This window comes from Vulpes vulpes, chromosome 7, assembly GCF_048418805.1.
Source record: "Vulpes vulpes isolate BD-2025 chromosome 7, VulVul3, whole genome shotgun sequence".
In the NCBI taxonomy this organism is placed as follows: Eukaryota; Metazoa; Chordata; class Mammalia; order Carnivora; family Canidae; genus Vulpes; species Vulpes vulpes.
This window is the reverse complement of record NC_132786.1, coordinates 104,066,856-104,084,183: the sequence shown is the minus strand read 5'-3', so window position 1 is coordinate 104,084,183 and position 17,328 is coordinate 104,066,856. Positions and strand designations below refer to the sequence as shown.

General features: G+C 44.4%; 1 long non-coding RNA gene across 1 annotated transcript; it reads right to left on the bottom strand.

Moving 5' to 3' along the window:
* Positions 1–2,118: 2,118 nt before the first annotated feature.
* LOC140599734 (uncharacterized) lies at positions 2,119–16,450 on the bottom strand. Its single transcript, XR_012002714.1, has 5 exons — positions 14,055–16,450; positions 13,401–13,487; positions 12,105–12,144; positions 5,491–11,127; positions 2,119–2,631 (listed from the first exon to the last, which is right to left on the bottom strand). It is a non-coding gene; the product is annotated as an uncharacterized lncRNA (long non-coding RNA).
* Between the last annotated feature and the right edge of the window lie 878 nt (positions 16,451–17,328).

The following is a 17,328-nucleotide window of genomic DNA, read 5'->3' as shown; positions in this document are numbered from 1 at the left end:
CCACAGCTAGCTCTGTTGAGTCCCTCAGAGTGGGTGGCTTCCAGCTTCTCTCGTCCCACCCACCTGCTCTCCTGACCCACTCTGCCCAGACGGGACAGCTTCCTCTCCGTGCGCACTAACGAGCTCTGGAAGCCCAGGCAGCGGCCGGGGGTGGGGATTAGGGCCGCAGCGGGAGGCAGCCGGGTCGTAGGCGGCCCCTGCTTGTTTTGGGAAGGTACCAATTCGGGACCACCCAAACGGCTCCTTAGCCTGGGCTCCACTTGGGAACCCTGACATGCAGTTGGCAGCCTTCCTGCTCCTTCTCTACCTTCTGATAACTCCCCTGGGCCAAATGCTCAAGTACCATAAGCTTCTCAAAGCCCCACCGCCAAGGCGCTGCTGGGCCAGAGATGCTGAAGATGCAGCATTAGGGCTGCTGAGGATGCAGCTCCCCCCCCGGCCCCAGAGATATGCACTCCCCCTCCCCCTTCAGTTAAGAACCAGCTGCCCACTTGTTCAGGGAGCCTGACTTCAAACAGTGGTGACTGCACTCCAGGCCCACCTGCCTCGGCCGGCCTGTGTGGGCTCTACCCAGGACCGCCCACCTCCACAGCCTGCCAGCAGCCTGCTTTCAGCCAGGAGCACCCTGCTCACTGCCACGGTGGGTGCTACTGTCGGGTGCAGAGAGTGTGGAGAAGGTGAGACTCACTGTGTGGTTTGAGAATCAGAAATTCTGGCTCTGAATCTCACCTAAGCCACTTAGGAGCCTTGGGACCTTAGGGAAAGCCACACTTCTCACCACATTGGTGCCCCTTCATCCATATGATGGGACTAATACCACCTCTCTCTCTCTCCCTCTCTCTCGGGTGTTATGTAAGTTAAAGAAAGAGATGCTGCACGCAGTGTGTCTAGAGCAGGGCTTGACACTTAGTAGGCCCTCCATGGACGGGAATCTGTGTCTCCACTTGTGCATGCTCAAATCATACTTCTTTTTTTTTTAAATTTTTTTTTTAATTTATGATAGTCACACAGAGAGAGACAGAGAGGCAGAGACACAGGCAGAGGGAGAAGCAGGCTCCATGCACCGGGAGCCCGACATGGGATTCGATCCCGGGTCTCCAGGATCGCGCCCCGGGCCAAAGGCAGGCGCCAAACCGCTGCGCCACCCAGGGATCCCATCAAATCATACTTCTTTCTGCTGCTTCTGGTCTCTCCCCCGCACGGAGACCTCAGGCCCGTTCCCCCGGGCCCCATCATCCACTTCCATGGGCAGAAGGGTGGAAGGCCACATTTGGAGCCATGGCTCACGACGGGCTTGGGAGACACAGAAAGTACAGGTGCCAACCCCTCTGCGTAGCCCCGGAGGCCCGACCAAGCTGCAACCACATGTTCAGGCTCATCATCCATTTCTCCCGTTTGTCCATTTGTGGTTCCCACAACACTCTGTTCTCTTTATCTGGAACACCTTTGCTTCTATCTTTGTCTAAAACCCAGCCCATTGAAATGGCTTCTCCATGAAGGCCTTGCTTAGCACCTTTTTTGGAGGTTAGTGTTGCAAATAGGTAATAATAAAAAGCATCTCCTTTGAACTCCCCAGCTAGAAGGGGCCCATCCTCCTTCCATCCCTTCTGCAGAGCACCGACTATGACAGGTGCCTGAAGACAGGGAGGGGGTGCCTTGTAGGATAGCTACTTGTCTTCTTGTCCTGTTCTCCTTGGAAGACTATAAACTCTATAAAAACAGAGGATATATTTTATATATTTATCAACTGCGTATTGATAGGACATAACCTAGGCCAGAGTTTCTCAGTCTTGGCACTACTGACATTTGGGGCTGGGTAATTCTTTATTGTGGAGGTTGTTTACTGTCCTCTTCATTGTAGGGTGTCTAGCAGTAACCTTGGCCTCTACCCATTAGATGTCAGTACTACTTTACCTCCCGGCTGTGACAACCAAAAATACCTCCAGACTTTACCAAATGAATCCAAGGAAGAGCAGGGGAGCAAAATCATCCTTGGGTGGGAACCACTGCTCTAGACTCCTAACCAATACACTTAAAAATATTTTTTTTCTTAAAAATATTTTATTATAAAAAATTGCAGGCACACATATAAGTAGAAAGAAAGAAGGGGTAATGAGCCATTCCTGTCTACCACCCCTCTTCAATAACTATTAATATTTTTCTAGAGCATTTTAAAGCAAAACTTAGACATGTCATTTCATACTTAAGTATGTATCTCTAAAAGATAAGGACTTAGGAAAAACATTATCACAATACCATTACATCTAACAAGATTAGTAATTATTTTAAATCTTATCTAATACTCAGCCAATGTTCAGATTCCATGATGACCTCAAATTATGGACTTTTTCTTTTTTTTACAATTGGTTTCTTCAAACCAGGATTAAATAAGGCCATGAGATGCACTTAAATTTCTTTTCCTCCATCTTTTTCATGCCATTTATTTATTCATTCATTTTTTAATTTAAATTCATTTGCCGGGGATCCCTGGGTGGCGCAGCGGTTTGGCGCCTGCCTTTGGCCCAGGGCGTGATCCTGGAGACCCGGGATCGAATCCCACGTCGGGCTCCCGGTGCATGGAGCCTGCTTCTCCCTCTGCCTGTGTCTCTGCCTCTCTCTCTCACTGTGTGCCTATCATAAATAAATAAAAATAAAAAAAATTCATTTGCCTTATATAGTATAACACCCAGTGCTCATCCCATCACGTGCACTCCTTAGTGCCTGTCACCCAGTTACTCCATCCCCCGACCCTCCTCCTCTTCCGCAACCCTTTGTTTCCCAGAGTCAGGAGTCTCTCATGGATTGTCTTCCTCTCTAATTTTTCCACACTCGGTTTCCTCCACTTCCCTTATGGTCCCTTTCACTATTTCTTATATTCCACATATGAGTGAGACCATATGGTAGTTGTTTTTATAGTTAATATATATTTTTATTTTTATTAAGTTTTTAATTTAATTCCAGTGTAGCTAGCATACAGTAATACATATATTTAATTACTGAAAGTGAGAGGTACTGAAGCAGATTTTGAGGCAAAGGGACAAGGTTGTTGAAAATTGGTGCAAAATTTTCTTTCCTGAACACATAATGCTCTTGTGGCCATTAGCATTGGTTTGGTTCTGCTGAGAGTCACCACTGACATGCTCATTGCCTAAAATACCACTCATTTCATGCATTTATAAACAAATATCTTCATTGTAATTCTAAGTGTATTTGTAATGCTCAAAATTTAAATTCAACACACTCCCTTCATGAAGATGATGTTATATATAGCTTGGAGAAGAAACACAGTCTTCCAATCCAAAGTCAAGTGGAAATGGAAAGGCATCTCCTGTTGATTTGCTTCCTTCTTTAATTGTCAAGAAAAGCAGATATTTAAAGTAATTGCATGGCTAATAGGTCCTTTGACCAGTGGTGTACTCATGTTTAAGCATGTTTCGCAGATTTTAGAGAATGACTTTCTCTTTGTGTTTACATGATTATTTCTACAGCAAAATAAGAGAAGGATTTATTTTTCCCTGCAAAAGTAACCTCAGGGTAATAGGAAAAATTATATATCTATCATGGTGCATTTTTGTTTGCTTGTAGAAACTGCAATTTGTTTTCCTCTCTTGTAATGTTTGCTTTCTTTGTGACACAGAGAATATTTGAAGATATATTATGTATGCATTTGTTCTATACATATATTCTTGCCCTTGGGTAGAAATCTAGTGTCCGTGGAAGAGTGTGGCATTTGATTGAAAGCCAGCAAGCCTGGGTAGTTTTCCAACAGTTACAGTTCACGGTTCTGCTGGAAGCACATACCTCCAACTGTGGATAATGGACCTTCCTTGAGAACCTGAGACAAGTTGCTGGTTAATGTCTCTGAAACAGCCTGTTAAGACTGTTACTACAAATTAGAGTCTGGATCATTCCGAAACCCAAATAGACTTCTTTCATCTTCCAGATGGCCGTCTGATCGGGAGCTGGGCAAGATCACGTTTCAGGTTGTGACTTAATGATTCGGGACAATATTTATGGTTATTACTTGACAGAGGGCAGTGAGGAAAATTAAAGCACAGCCCCATGCTTCATTTATGACAAAAAACAAATTCATGGCAGGGTTGTAGATTAGAGATGGCATCTCCCAGCTCCAGGCAAAGCTCAGGCATAGCTCTGGTGATGACCCACTCGACCAGGTACAACTTGGCTGGTGAATCCTGACCCCAAAACTTCAGTCAGTGCATTCTCTCTAGAAATTACCAAGTGAACCTCAAAATGGAAATCTTAGGAAAGGTATAGCGATGAGTGAGAGATTTGAGAGGAGACAAATAATGCAATTATGTTCTTTGCTGGTATGACAATTACATGCAGCTGAAATATTATGTTTTGAGGCACATTTTTAACTTTATTATTACAGTTGGTAATACCAACAGGAGAAAATAATCGTGCCTGCCAGTGGTGGGCATTCTGTTTATGTAGTGTGTAATTTCTGCATTAACTTTTCCGTCTAAAACATGCTCTACATGATATAATATTTATCTCTTACATTACCCAGAATTTTAGGAATTCCATAGTTGGGTACTGTGGGGAAGAGAGAGACAAGATGGGGAAGACAAGACATAGAAAGGGGATAAATAAAGCTAGAGTCAGTTAATGAAAGTGTAGATTGTCTAGAAGAAAAGCCAAGAGAAAGTTTATCTTGCTCCATTAATCCTCTACTCTGTGAAATGAGAATGCACATATTGTTCTGGGGGAAAAAAAAGAAAGAAAACTAAACCATATGCCATTAATACATTTGACCAACTGTGACATTTTTTAAATAAGGTTTTAACTGGTTTTATTACACCAACTGTGTAATTTCAAAATGACTCTGTCATCTATTATATCTATTATAAACAAGTACTTTGTTTAACCAAGCCAATAATAACCTTCACAGACAGAGAAGGTTGGGATTTGAGAGAACCAAATCCTCTGATTGTTTAGATAAAGGGAAGGAAATTCTTTGGCTAGGTACAAAAAGCCCTATCTTAAAAAAATTTTTTTCAGTTTATCACACTATTTCCAATAATTTGATATGCTCTTCTGTGACGTGTGGAACTGGCTTTCTAGTGCCCAAAGCCCACCTCTAAGTGTGCGCCATCTTGGTTCCACACTTACAGTCTAGTCTCCAAAGGTTCAGCAGAGCAGGGCTGTGGGGACTCCACTGGGGGTGCCCTACCAAGGGAGGAGTTTGCCAGAGAATGTGTGGTCAGGCTGACTTACAGAGGAGTCTCTGCCTCCAAAAGGCTTTGGCCTGTTTAGCCCAAACTGAGAATGACTACTAATGCCAGATCGCCTTGCCTTTTTGTATCCTGTAAGGTGCCCCCAACACTCTCCTGGATTCAAAGAAAAAGCTTCAGCTCCCCAAACATTTTTCAGCTGCTTGCCTGCCTTTCTTTTGATCTAGTCTTTTTAACTCATTGTTATGTGCATTGTTTTTATTTCTTTCCAAGCATTTGGCTTTGTTCCTACCTTCTGGAGAAGCTTGGGCTCTTTCATTTTACAGGAGACTAGACCAGATGCCCCTCAGTGAGCCGTGTGTGCCTGTTGTTTTCCTTGGGGGGTGGTGTTCAGGGTGAGTGAGGCCATGGTCATCTCCTTTACTCAGCACACGCCGGCATAATGTTGAGCTGACTCAGTGGGGAGCACTGACAGCTGGTACTGTGGCTCAGGTGAAGGGTGTGGGCTTTGGGATGGATAAAGCTAGGTTCACATCCTGCTTCTACCCTCTGTATGACCAGAGAAGATTAACCCTCTGAGCATCCATCTTCATCTGTGAAATGGGAACAATAAGGCCAGTTTCACGGGGCTATGGTAAGAATGACATGATATCATATGCCTGAGATATAGGAAAACACTCCCTGTTGAAAGTTTGACCTCTGATCTCCAAACCATCAGGAATATGCACCATCCGAGCCTCATACCGCAAAGTTGCAGCAGGAACCATAGGCCCAGGGCTGTAGGACCAGTGTTCCCAGGCAACTCAGGCTCTATTCTATGACCCGCTTCCAGCACCAGCACTTTCCTTCTAATAGACTTCGCCTGTGCAACTTCCTCACATTCAATCTTCTGATACTCTTATGTTGTTGTCTTACATTGTTGGAGTCACGAATTTATCAAGCTGAAATTTACCTTCTAGGTCAATGCTTCTCCTTACGGAGAAAGTCCTTGAGGTCCAGGAGGTTGTATGACTTACAAAAAGACACCTGAGCTAGCTTGGGCAAAACTGGGTTCTTGACGCATAGGCCATCGGAGTGTTCACTTCCCAGTCTTACATTATTTAACTTCTGTGTTTTCATGTCTGATTCCTATCCCTGTGTCCACCCCTGACACACAGCCGTCCCTTAGATTTAACATCCCTTGCAGGCATATCTGCTCGTAGGTGGTCTTGTGTTCAAAGGGGGGCAATCGATGGATACTTGCTGAACTGAGCCAGTTGAGCGGCGGTGGAATTCCTGGACGTGTCAGCGAACAAACATTTTATCAGTAGCCTCCCCTTCAATTTTACAGACATATTGATCTGAAAAGCAATACCGATAAAATTTTCATGTAGGAAGAGGAGCCTTACCCCGAACCTATGATTCCTTCCCCTGGGAGCTCAGTTGTCCTTGTCAAGGTGGGAGCGGGGATATCTGAATTGCTGCATGGGGTGAGCGTTTCCTTAGCACAGAAAGACCGGGGGTGGGGGTGGTATTCAATGTCTTTTCTGTACCTTGTGATAAATAGGACCTATTTATGACAGACTAGCTGTCCTCAAACTCAGCCAAGCAGCAGCCCCTCGCCTGGGGCTGGGGACACCCGGGTGGGGGGTGAAGACACAGAAATGAACGGAAGGCATTGCACAAGTTCAGCAAGGGAGGGGGATGCCGGCAAAGTGGAGGCCAGTCTACCAATTAGGGGAGAAGTGAAACAGATGGCACCTGACACTGGGTGGAGAAAGCAGGAGGGTTTCAAATACGTATTGGATTCCGTTTTCACCAAGAGGTCAGCTTTAATCAAGTTCCCAATGTAAATATTACCAATATAAACCAAATAATGGAGGTTAAACTGCCGCTCCCGAGGTCAGTGACTCTTGGTCAAGCTGGAAGATTTCACATCAAATGGACAGGCTGGAATTTACCTGCAGGGCCTCCGTGCTGGCCGTGAAACCTGAGCCCGCCCCGACCCCTCTGGCTGTGGGATGGAGGGCAGAGCCTGGAGGCATGGAGGCCCTGTCTCTGCTTTGGGCTGGGTGCTTGAAAACCAGAGGCATCGGCGACCCAGAGCTGCGATTTCTCTATGGCTGAGAATCAGTGAAGGTTCGATGCATGGGCTCAGGCATCCTGTCTGGTGGCCTCACTAGGGAGAGATACCTGGTGGCCCCGGAGGGGACCCTTTTCCCCTTTGTTCTGAGGAGGCTGTGGTCTCTGATGAACCCTCAGGCAACCCTTTACAAGATGTGTTACAAGATACGTTACAACACCTTAAGTAGAGAAAGGGTCAGTATAACAAACTGGAGGCAAGCCTGGCCTGTAGGTCGAGTCAGTGTGATCCTGATCATCCGGGGATTCTTGAGGATGTTCTATCCTCCTTTGCGCCCTTTGACTGGCCATGTGGAGTCACACATGTGCAGCATCATTTGTCTCTGCCTCCTCTTATGCCCATGGTCCAGTTCCCCAAACCATTGTCATCCCTCGCACATCATCTACAAGCTTCCGTGCCTCCGTAGGGTTTCTGGTCTTCTGAGGAGAACAGGACAAGAAGACAAGTAGCTACCCTACAAGGCACCCCGTCCCTGTCTTCGGGCACCTGTCATAGTCGGTGCTCTGCAGAAGGGATGGAAGGAGGATGGGCCCCTTCTAGCTGGGGAGTTCAAAGGAGATGCTTTTTATTATTACCTATTTGCAACACTAACCTCCAAAAAAAGGTGCTAAGCAAGGCCTTCATGGAGAAGCCATTTCAATGGGCTGGGTTTTAAACAAAGATAGGAAGGAAAGGTCCAAATAAAGAGAACAGAGAGAACAGAATGTCATGGGAACCACATATGGGAGAAATGGACAATGAGCCTGAACATGTGGTTAGGGCTTGGTCGGGCCTCTGGGGCTATGCAGAGGGGTTGGCACCTGTACTTTCTGTGTCTCCCAAGCCCACCATGAGCCATGGCTCCAAATGTGGCCTTCCAACCCTCTGCGGGTGGATGTGGATGATCGGGGCCGGGGAATAGGCCTGAGGTCTCCATGCAGGGGAGAGACCGCACACTCTGAACTTCTCTGTTGCCTGAGCTTTGGGGTCTATTTTTTAAAACAAAACACTTCAGCCACCTTTGAGTCACTGCACTGTATGAGAAATAAATTTGTTGCCTCCGTTTCTTTTGTTCTTCCAACGTGCCAATCATTACGCCAAGGGACTTGCGTGTCTCGCAGCATTTAATCTTCATAGCACTGCACGAAGCCGAGCCTCTAACCATTCCCAGCTTACAGATGGGGAAACTGAGGCAGAGAGCGTTTAAGTAACTTGCCCAAGGTCACACTGTGATGCAGAGAGGGCTCGACCTCAAATGTATTTGATGGCGGTCTAGTGACCTTAACCGTGACTCATGTTCCTTCCTAAAATGAAATCATTACACTGTCCTCTTGGCCCTCATAGTTTGGAGAGCTCACTCAATTTTGACCAGGTTCTGAATAAATACAATCCACCATCTGCATGTCCTAGTTCTTTCTTCCAAAAATGGGCTTTTAATCAGAGATATGAAAAGATCCCTGCGTATGGTACTTGTAGGGGTAAATCCAGGTGTGAAACACCGCAAGCAGGGAGACGCCCGCTGCCTCAGAAGGCTGGGGAAGGCTACTTGGTGGACACTCCCCCAGGGACCGCAGCGGACCCCAGCAGCCGTGCGACAGTCCAGGGGGTGCCCTCGTCCTCAGCGAACCACACATCCAGGAGGCACCTGACCCGCCTCGTTGCCTGAGCCTTGTGCTTCCCTGGCTGGACACAGAACGGCAAGGGGAGCAGAAGTCTGCTGCCCGTGAAATCTTGTCATCTTTATGGGCACGCCAGCCCATAAAACCCGGAGAGATATGACTGGAATAACCACATTATCTCTTTCAAAGCAAAAAAGAGAGGCGGGTGTACATGGAGATTGATGTACAAAAGCACGGGTCTAAATAAACAATCTACATAAATTTGCATTTGCATGGGGGCATGGTTATAAAATGTGGTCTTCATTAAAGAGAGGGGCTGGTGAGGCACCTTTAGCAGGGCCTGACACGTGTGATTTCTGATCAGCTGGCTCCCTTGTGTCTTTAAAGTCAAATCCTGCATATGGAGTATTTGCCTTGTCTCAATAACCTAACACAATCACCTCACATGAAAGCTACCGAGATCTATGACATGTAAACATTATACATATGGTATAATTAATAGGGATTAAAGATGTATGTTCACATGCATGATTTCCGGGGCGCTTACAGACAAATGTGTCCTGGCGATATGTGTTAGAAAAATCCTGGTATCCTGGTAAAGAACTAATTGTTAACCCACTGATCCCAAAGGAAAAGGGAACAAAGAATAATCAGGAGCGACCTAAAAGAACTTCTTAATAGAAAGAAGGGAGGGAACAGTTGTGCTCTTTCTCATCCAACCCATGACTAAATAAATAGAATGGGACAATGACTTTGAACAACAGCACGGGGGATGTCAGTTAAAAGAATGACAAGAGGATTGTTCTGTCCAGGTTGTGATCTGTTCCGTGTAAAATGGAGGAAAAGAGAGTAGGTTGGCTTGGGAGCCTTTCAGTAGAAGAAATCAGGAAAAAAAAAATAGTGGCCAGTCTTGCTAAAGATATTTGCAAACAGGACTGTATTGTGGGGCAGGCACTGAACTTAAAATGAGAGGACTGACATTTCAGACTCAGGTTTCCATCATTAGCTGTGTGACCTTGGGTAAGTTACATCACTGCTCTGGACCTCATTTTCCTCATCTATAAAACTGGAGCGTTGAACCAGAAAGTATGAAAGGTTATTTCCAGTTCTAATAATGTTTGGCTTGAGGTTTCTATGGCAAGGAGTCCATGTGTTGTGGTTTGCCTGTGACGGTCCTAGTTTATGCCTATCGTCCTGGTATAATTACTAAGAGTGCACATTTTCACTCTCAAGTGTCCCGACTTGGACCATAAATTATATAATCACCCATCTAAAGCAGTTAATAAAATTTTTCACTTCACATCAGCTTAGATTGTGTCTCACAATATGATATGAATAAAAAATGAGACAAATATTTGGCCAAACAATTTGTTTGCTTTCCCAAGAAACAAATAATAGTAATAGTAATAATTCGCATTTATTGACTTGACTGCACGACTGACCTTGCCTAGGGTTTTCCAAGCATTAACTGATGTAATTCTCATTACAACTCTAGCAGTTAGATGCTGCTCATTTTCCTTTTACATTTGGGATCACTAAGGCATCAGAGGTTAAGAAAACTTGCCCAAGCCAGGATTTGAACTTAGGTCTCTCTGATTCTCCAGAACCAGCACGTAAGCTCTCAGCCATGCTGCTGGCAATATAATGCATTCCCCTAATAACCACGGTACCCCCGCTCCACAAGTGCCTTGGCTAGTTTTAGCAGCCAGTCTTCTTGGCTGTGAGAGGAAAGCCCTTGCAAGTTCTAAACCATCCCACATGACATTTAGGCTTACCGATGAACATCTTCCAAAATCACAATGATTTCATATGAACAACAGTTTTTGCTTTCCAACAAAGGCACTCAGACCCCGGGGTCATTGTGAAAGAGCCCTTGGAGCTCTACACTTTTTGATATTTACCAAATAAGGCCTGCCCAGAGATTACTGGGAAATTGCGATGTTGATTAAACCATGATGTTCCTGTTACCCAGCAAGGCAAACGGTTGAGTGATAAAGCAGTCCGGTGTTCTAAAATCATTTCCAAAGCAAAAGAGGGTTTGAACAAAATAAATGATTTGAATGCAAGACATAAACAACCAAACAGGCTTGTAAACGAGACCAGTAATGAGGCATCTGGGACACCAGTTCTGCTCCTGATGACTTTCGGGCGAGCCTTGATGCCTTTCAGATTTTCAAAGAAAAATAAACTGGTGACAAAAGAACAGCAGCTGTGGGCACAATAAGGAAATTAGTCAGAGCAGATTTGTAATTAAGCACTGAAAATGGATCGGGATGATCCTTCCCTGCATATAAGTACCTTTTGCTTTTTGCCTCTTTTCAAATCCTTTTTTTTTTTTTTTTTTAAATAAACACACATTTAAGCTTCAGTCATGCATGTCCCAACCTGGGATATTAGCTAAAGATATTACTTTTTCTGGGAAAAACAAGAAATTAGCTCATCAGAAGCACAGAACCCCATGAAGTGAAATAACATTGACTTTGGTTTCCCATTTTGTTTTTATTTTTCTCATTTTTTTTAACTTTGGAAAGCCAGAGGAGTTGTCTCTGCTCAAAATATTGTATATTTATGTATAATGAAGGAAGAGTGAAGGATCCTGGGGCATCGTGAGGACAACTGATTTTCATCTCCTGATACAAGATGAAGATGAGAATTTTACCATCTTCTTGTCTTTACATCATTCAACAACAGCATCACCGACAAATTTTAGGCCTGAAAGATACTTTTATCCATTGACAGTCTTAAGAAATATAGCGGGATTTTCACATGGGAAGAACTTTAGTGTTGAATATAGTTATTATGCCTTCTAAGCTAGAGATGGCCCTCTATCTCCCATCACCCCCAGAGAGATTTACCCTTGTGGGTGTCACGGCTGACATTCCCCAGCAGCTGTTAAGGGGGGACAGACCTAGACCCTTCTTGAACTGGAAATTAGTGTGTTTCTCAGAGGAGCTGATACCTACTTCCTGGTCCACTCCGGAGGGTACACCCTTCCTCCTCCGTCCTGGATCCCATCCCTTCTTCCTGTAAATCACCCCGAGCCCAGAGAAACGTAGGAGGAGTGGGTCAGACCCAGGTGTCCTGAATCATTAAGCACACTGGCTCCTCTGGGGGCTGGCCAGACTCTCTGAGCTTTGACAGCAGTGAAATGTGACAAGAAAGTAAATATCCTAGTGCCCTACTTACCCGGAGGTCAGGCGTCCCTCAACCTCTGCCTTCTGGAACTCTGTTGAGAAGCAGGAAGGAAGCAAAGCAGGCTTGAAGCCCCGGAAACACCAGTCACAAAGCAATGCACTTTAACTATGTCTAATTGACTCTTAATTAACACACACTCCTAACAAGCCCATTTATGTAGACTCCCAGCCCACCACAAATTAAAAGCAGAAAAGTAGAAGGGGGACGAGGAAGGAGGGAAGAGAGATTAGCAGTGATCACACTAAAGGCAGTAAGAAATGATGGCAAACAGCCTGACATCAAAGGAAGAGATAAAAACAAGCCCCTGAGAAACAGTCCCAGAATTAGCAAAATCAGCACTCCACAGCCATTTATATCAGGTCAAACAGCACAGCACATCTGTTACTGAACACCACAGTTCCTGCTCTAAAAGCCATGACAACCTGCCTGAGAGAGAGAGAGAGCCTGGTCTCCACATTCCCCCCACCGAAGCCCCCAGAGTGCTCGGGGATCTCCTGGGGAGCTTGTTGTAAACACAGAGCCCGGAGCCAGGGCCCTGGCCCTGGAGGTTTGGATTAAAAAAGTCCAGATCCTCAGGCCAGAATTTTGCATTTCCACGAGGCCTCTCCCACTGTGATGGTGACTCAGAATCACACTTTCAAAAACACTGCTAACTCCTTCACCAAATTGGGTTATGGTTCAGACAAGTCAATCGCTGCTTTGGGTCTCGCTGCCTCTGCAAAAGAGACAATCTAGTATATCGTCTCTTAATTCCCTCAAAGACCAACCAGCTAAGAGCATATACTAATTTTATGATTAACTCAACAGCCAAGAAAGTGTTCATGATGACAACAAGCTGACTCCTTCTTTTAAAAAAGGAGGCCTAGCAAAGCATGTTCAATCTGTGTCTCTAAACTTTCTTAACTGCAACACCCTGTCAGTAAAAATTTGGGGGGTACTCACTCTCAGTAGTCATATATTTTATAGTTGATGCATGTGATGCTAAACTAATATATTATTTATACCTCAAAACAGACACAATAACAAATGAGAAGTTCTAATATTTTCTTCACATACGTCACTTTAAAGACCATTGAGATAAATTTTAGGACAAATTCTCTTCAACATCCAGAAGACTGTGTGAGCTTTTCGGGGGGCACATTTTGCTTTATTTGTTATTGTGCGCTCAGGGCCCAGCACAATTCCTGGCTCATGGTCAGAAATGGTGATGAATGAATGAATGAATGAATGGACCAGAGGGAGTGAGGGAGGAGGGATGAAGAAAGAAAGGAAGACACACAGACAGACCTGGAATTTGAAGTGGCTAAGCTCCAGTTGTCCGGAGTCTCTGTCTACATGGAATGTCTTTTTCCTCCATGGTGGTCAACGCTGTGACTGAATACGGAGAATAAAGAGTGAAGTTGAGAAGTATCATTCATATTTGAGGAAACTGCCTGTTAGAATTTAGGGAGTATGATCAATATTTATGAAGCTCAGAAAGCCCTCTCTGGGGCAGAATGACTCACAGTTCATGAAAAGGTAAAAGCATTGGTTGCTCTGTAACAGGTATACATTAAATACCATATGTGTCCATGACAGGTTTCGTGTGTGTGTGTGTGTGTGTGTGTGTGTATTGAAGACATTTTAGGAGTAGTAGAAACTTCCTTTTCCAGGGATATGCCTTGTGGGATGCAATTTCTCTAACTTGTCAATTAATTAATTAATTAATTAATTAATTAATTAACTAGCTAACTAACTGGTTTGGGGAAACATAGTTATATCCATACTTTAAAAATCAATATATACTGGACTGTTCTTTGTGCAAGAACATTTTAAATCCCCCTGCTTACCTAAAACATAGTGTGTGGCTTATGTCATATGAAGAGTCAGTTTGCAGAGTCCCATAGGTGTCCACCTTTAGTATTCTGTTTGTCAAAGTGACGGAGGCTGAATTATACTCACCTGCCCATTGATCATCGACATGGCAATCTCTTTAGTGAATCATAAGGATCACTGGAACTGCTGGATCTGTGAGAAAGAATTATCTTGGGAAGGAGAGAATAGACCCAACTTTGGAGAAATGGAATACCTACTTCACTTGGTCCAGCACTTCTCAAACATTCTTGTCTCGGGACTCCAAATTATTGTTGATCGAAGGGAGCTGACACTTATAAACATTAACTGTATTGGAAATTAGAGTGGAGACATCTTTAAAATACAAGAATATCCATTCCATTCATTAGCTGTCAGAGCAATGGAATCTTCATGTCTTATGGCTTCTAGAAAAAGACACTATAAATTCATGAGAGAAGGGAGTGAAAAAAGGCAAATAACATTCCAATATTATTATGAAAATAGTTTTAACTGGATGAACCACTGAAAGGGTCTCCAGAATCTCCAGAGGTCTCTGAGCTACCCCTTATGAACCACTTACTTAGTCAATTCCAACGCAAAAGCCTGACCCATGCCTACTCCTGGAAGAAGCCTTTGACCAAGATGTAAGAGTGACATCTGGTTGATGAAGACTAAGATTTCTTTTGGGTGGAGGCTCTGTAGGTGACACCTGGTGGTCCACCAAACTGTGACAAAGCATGTACCATGGTGTGCTGAATGTGAAGGATACGGTATTTATAAGAATGACCTTTTCACCTCTGAAATATTTGGAACTGGTGACCTTCTCTTCTTGGCATGATCCTTGACACAGTGACCCGTGTTCCTGTGAATTCCTTGCAGTGGCCACCTCTGGAAATCATTAGCTCCTGAGTGTGGGTGAAGAATGTTGAGGGGTGGTTCACCTAGGCTCAGTCCCCAAGTTTCCTAGCAGTATTCTTCTGAACTGAGATCTTTCCATTTCAGCAGGAATTCTCTGCTGTGTCAGAAACAGGGTGGACGAAGTACTTATTCTCTTGGGCAGATACTTGAAAGGTCATTATTTTAACTGTATAAACACACAAATATTTGTTGAATGAATGAAATATGAAGCATGAAACAACTGAATGTATTGACCATGGTCTTGGAAAGACAGATCTCTTCCTGGGGTGAAATGGAAGCAGAATCTTCTCCTTCTTCCAGTGAGAGAGGGAAGTAAGGTGAACTCAACCTAGGTTGGACATTTGGACATGGGGGAGGGGACTGGAGGCAAAGTTGGTTGCAGCTTAAGATGATGAGTCTTCTTGTTCAAAGAGCACAAAAGAAAGGGCATTAGAGGCACAAAATAGAAAAAAGTTTCTTTTCTTAACTTGTCACGGTCTTTTCTTAACTTGCCATGGTCTTTTTTATTTGCTGTCGGATGGTCATTTTAAGTAAACAAAAATTAAATTTTTAAATTATTAGCATGAATTATACCATTCATCTTTATATCATGGAGTGCCAATTTTAAATGGGAATGGAAGAGCACTTAACTTGTCTGCAAAATCACTGAAATTATGCAATTTGTTTTTCGTACTGCGTACATGCATACGAATTTAATTCTTACCAGAACAGTGGAAACACTTCACAAAACTAACTCAATTGTTTTTATTTCATGTCTTGAAACATGCACATTCTATCACACTCTGGAAGCAGATGGCTTCCATAACACGCTTACCTTGTACTCAGTTTGAGTCTCGTTAAACTCCAACACATGCTGGGGCCGCCAGAATGCTGTGCCCGAGAGGCATTGCCAAAGCTATATGTGAATAGGGGAGCAAGGGATGAGGGACACCTATGTTGTGCATATCTCCTCTGTTCACATGCATGCCCGTTTGCCCCATTGGACCTTATGAGTTTAAGGATGAAAATTTTAAGAATTTCAAGATGGTGACATACCTGATTTAACCAAGCAAGGGACCCTACTGAGCATGGGCCCTGCTTGATGACACAGATCACTTGCCCAGAGCTGACCTGACTTGGGGTGATGCTCCTGTGCTGAGAGCAGGGGCTCATTCAGGCCGGGGGACCTGCTCTTGGACTCTTGGGAACTGCTTTTGTGTTTTCAGAATGCACAAAACGTAGCAGCAGGACATTAGATATATATACTGTATAAATCTAATCCGTATTGGTGTTTGTGCTCAAAAATGTTTTACTGAGAAGAATACCTGAAAAAAACAAAAGGCACCATCCCAGAAGATAGCATAAGGGGTGAGTCAAGGAGGAGAGTCTCGGGGCTGAGGAGAAGTCCATTTTGTTTATTTAGCAATGGCTTCCTGATGGGGGTCAGTTCATATCCCCACCCCCCCTTCCCCTGACGGGGAAGTATCCATTGAAATCACATATGTCACCATCTTGAAATTCTTAAAATTTTCATCCTTAAACCCCTGATGGGGGATGAAGGGGCTGAGGAGAAGCCCATTTTGTTTATTTAGCAATGGCTTCCTTATGGGGGTCAGTTCATACCCCCACCTCCCTTTCCCCTGATGGGGGATGATCAGGCTGGGGTGAGCTCTAGCCAGACTGGTAGGACCTGATTTGATGTGAGCCTCTTGACCTATAAGGGGAGATTCTAAGTTGTACCCATGGAGGAGAGCTGAGGATGAAGCCAGGGGCATCAATAGCTCCTGTCAGAAGTCCACGAACAAGAGAGAGAGACCAAAAAATGTGAGTCAAAATGAGAGAAGCCAAGTCAAAACAAGACTCATGCCATTGAATTCACCTTCTTCCTGTTTTACAGATGAGGACATAGACATCCAGAGAGTGAAGCGACCTGCTAAGGGTCACAGAGCTAGCTATGGCCAGGTCTATTACCTTGCTCGCCTGTAGGTTACAGCAGGTGGAGCAGAAATACCCCCATGCGGCAGGAACCAATAATGTTATTTATCATCCTCATTTTACAGATGAGGAACCCAAGGTTCAGAAGAAGGTGGTGGTAATATGGGCTTCTTCTGGATGGCAAGTTGGTCATGCGGTCCACCTTTGGGTCAGCTCGGGTCAAAGTCTGGAGGCCAATTGCAGTGGCCGTAATGGTGGCCAGCATCCTGCTCAGAGTGAGTGCAATTGCCGAAAGCTTTGGAGGAATCTAAGGGATCAACCAGTAATCCCTGGTTTTGGAAATGGGTGGACACAATCTTCAGCAGCTGGACTAGAATTTATAAATTCAATTTACTTTATCTTTCCAAGCAAGTTCAAGGGCATTAAAACTCACTTTACAATGATCTCTTTGGTATTTACAATATCCCTAAAAGGTAACAAAGCTGCTTCATCTCATATTTTTTATCTTTGCAGCGCAAAGGAGCAGGGATGAGGCCATCCCACCCTGACT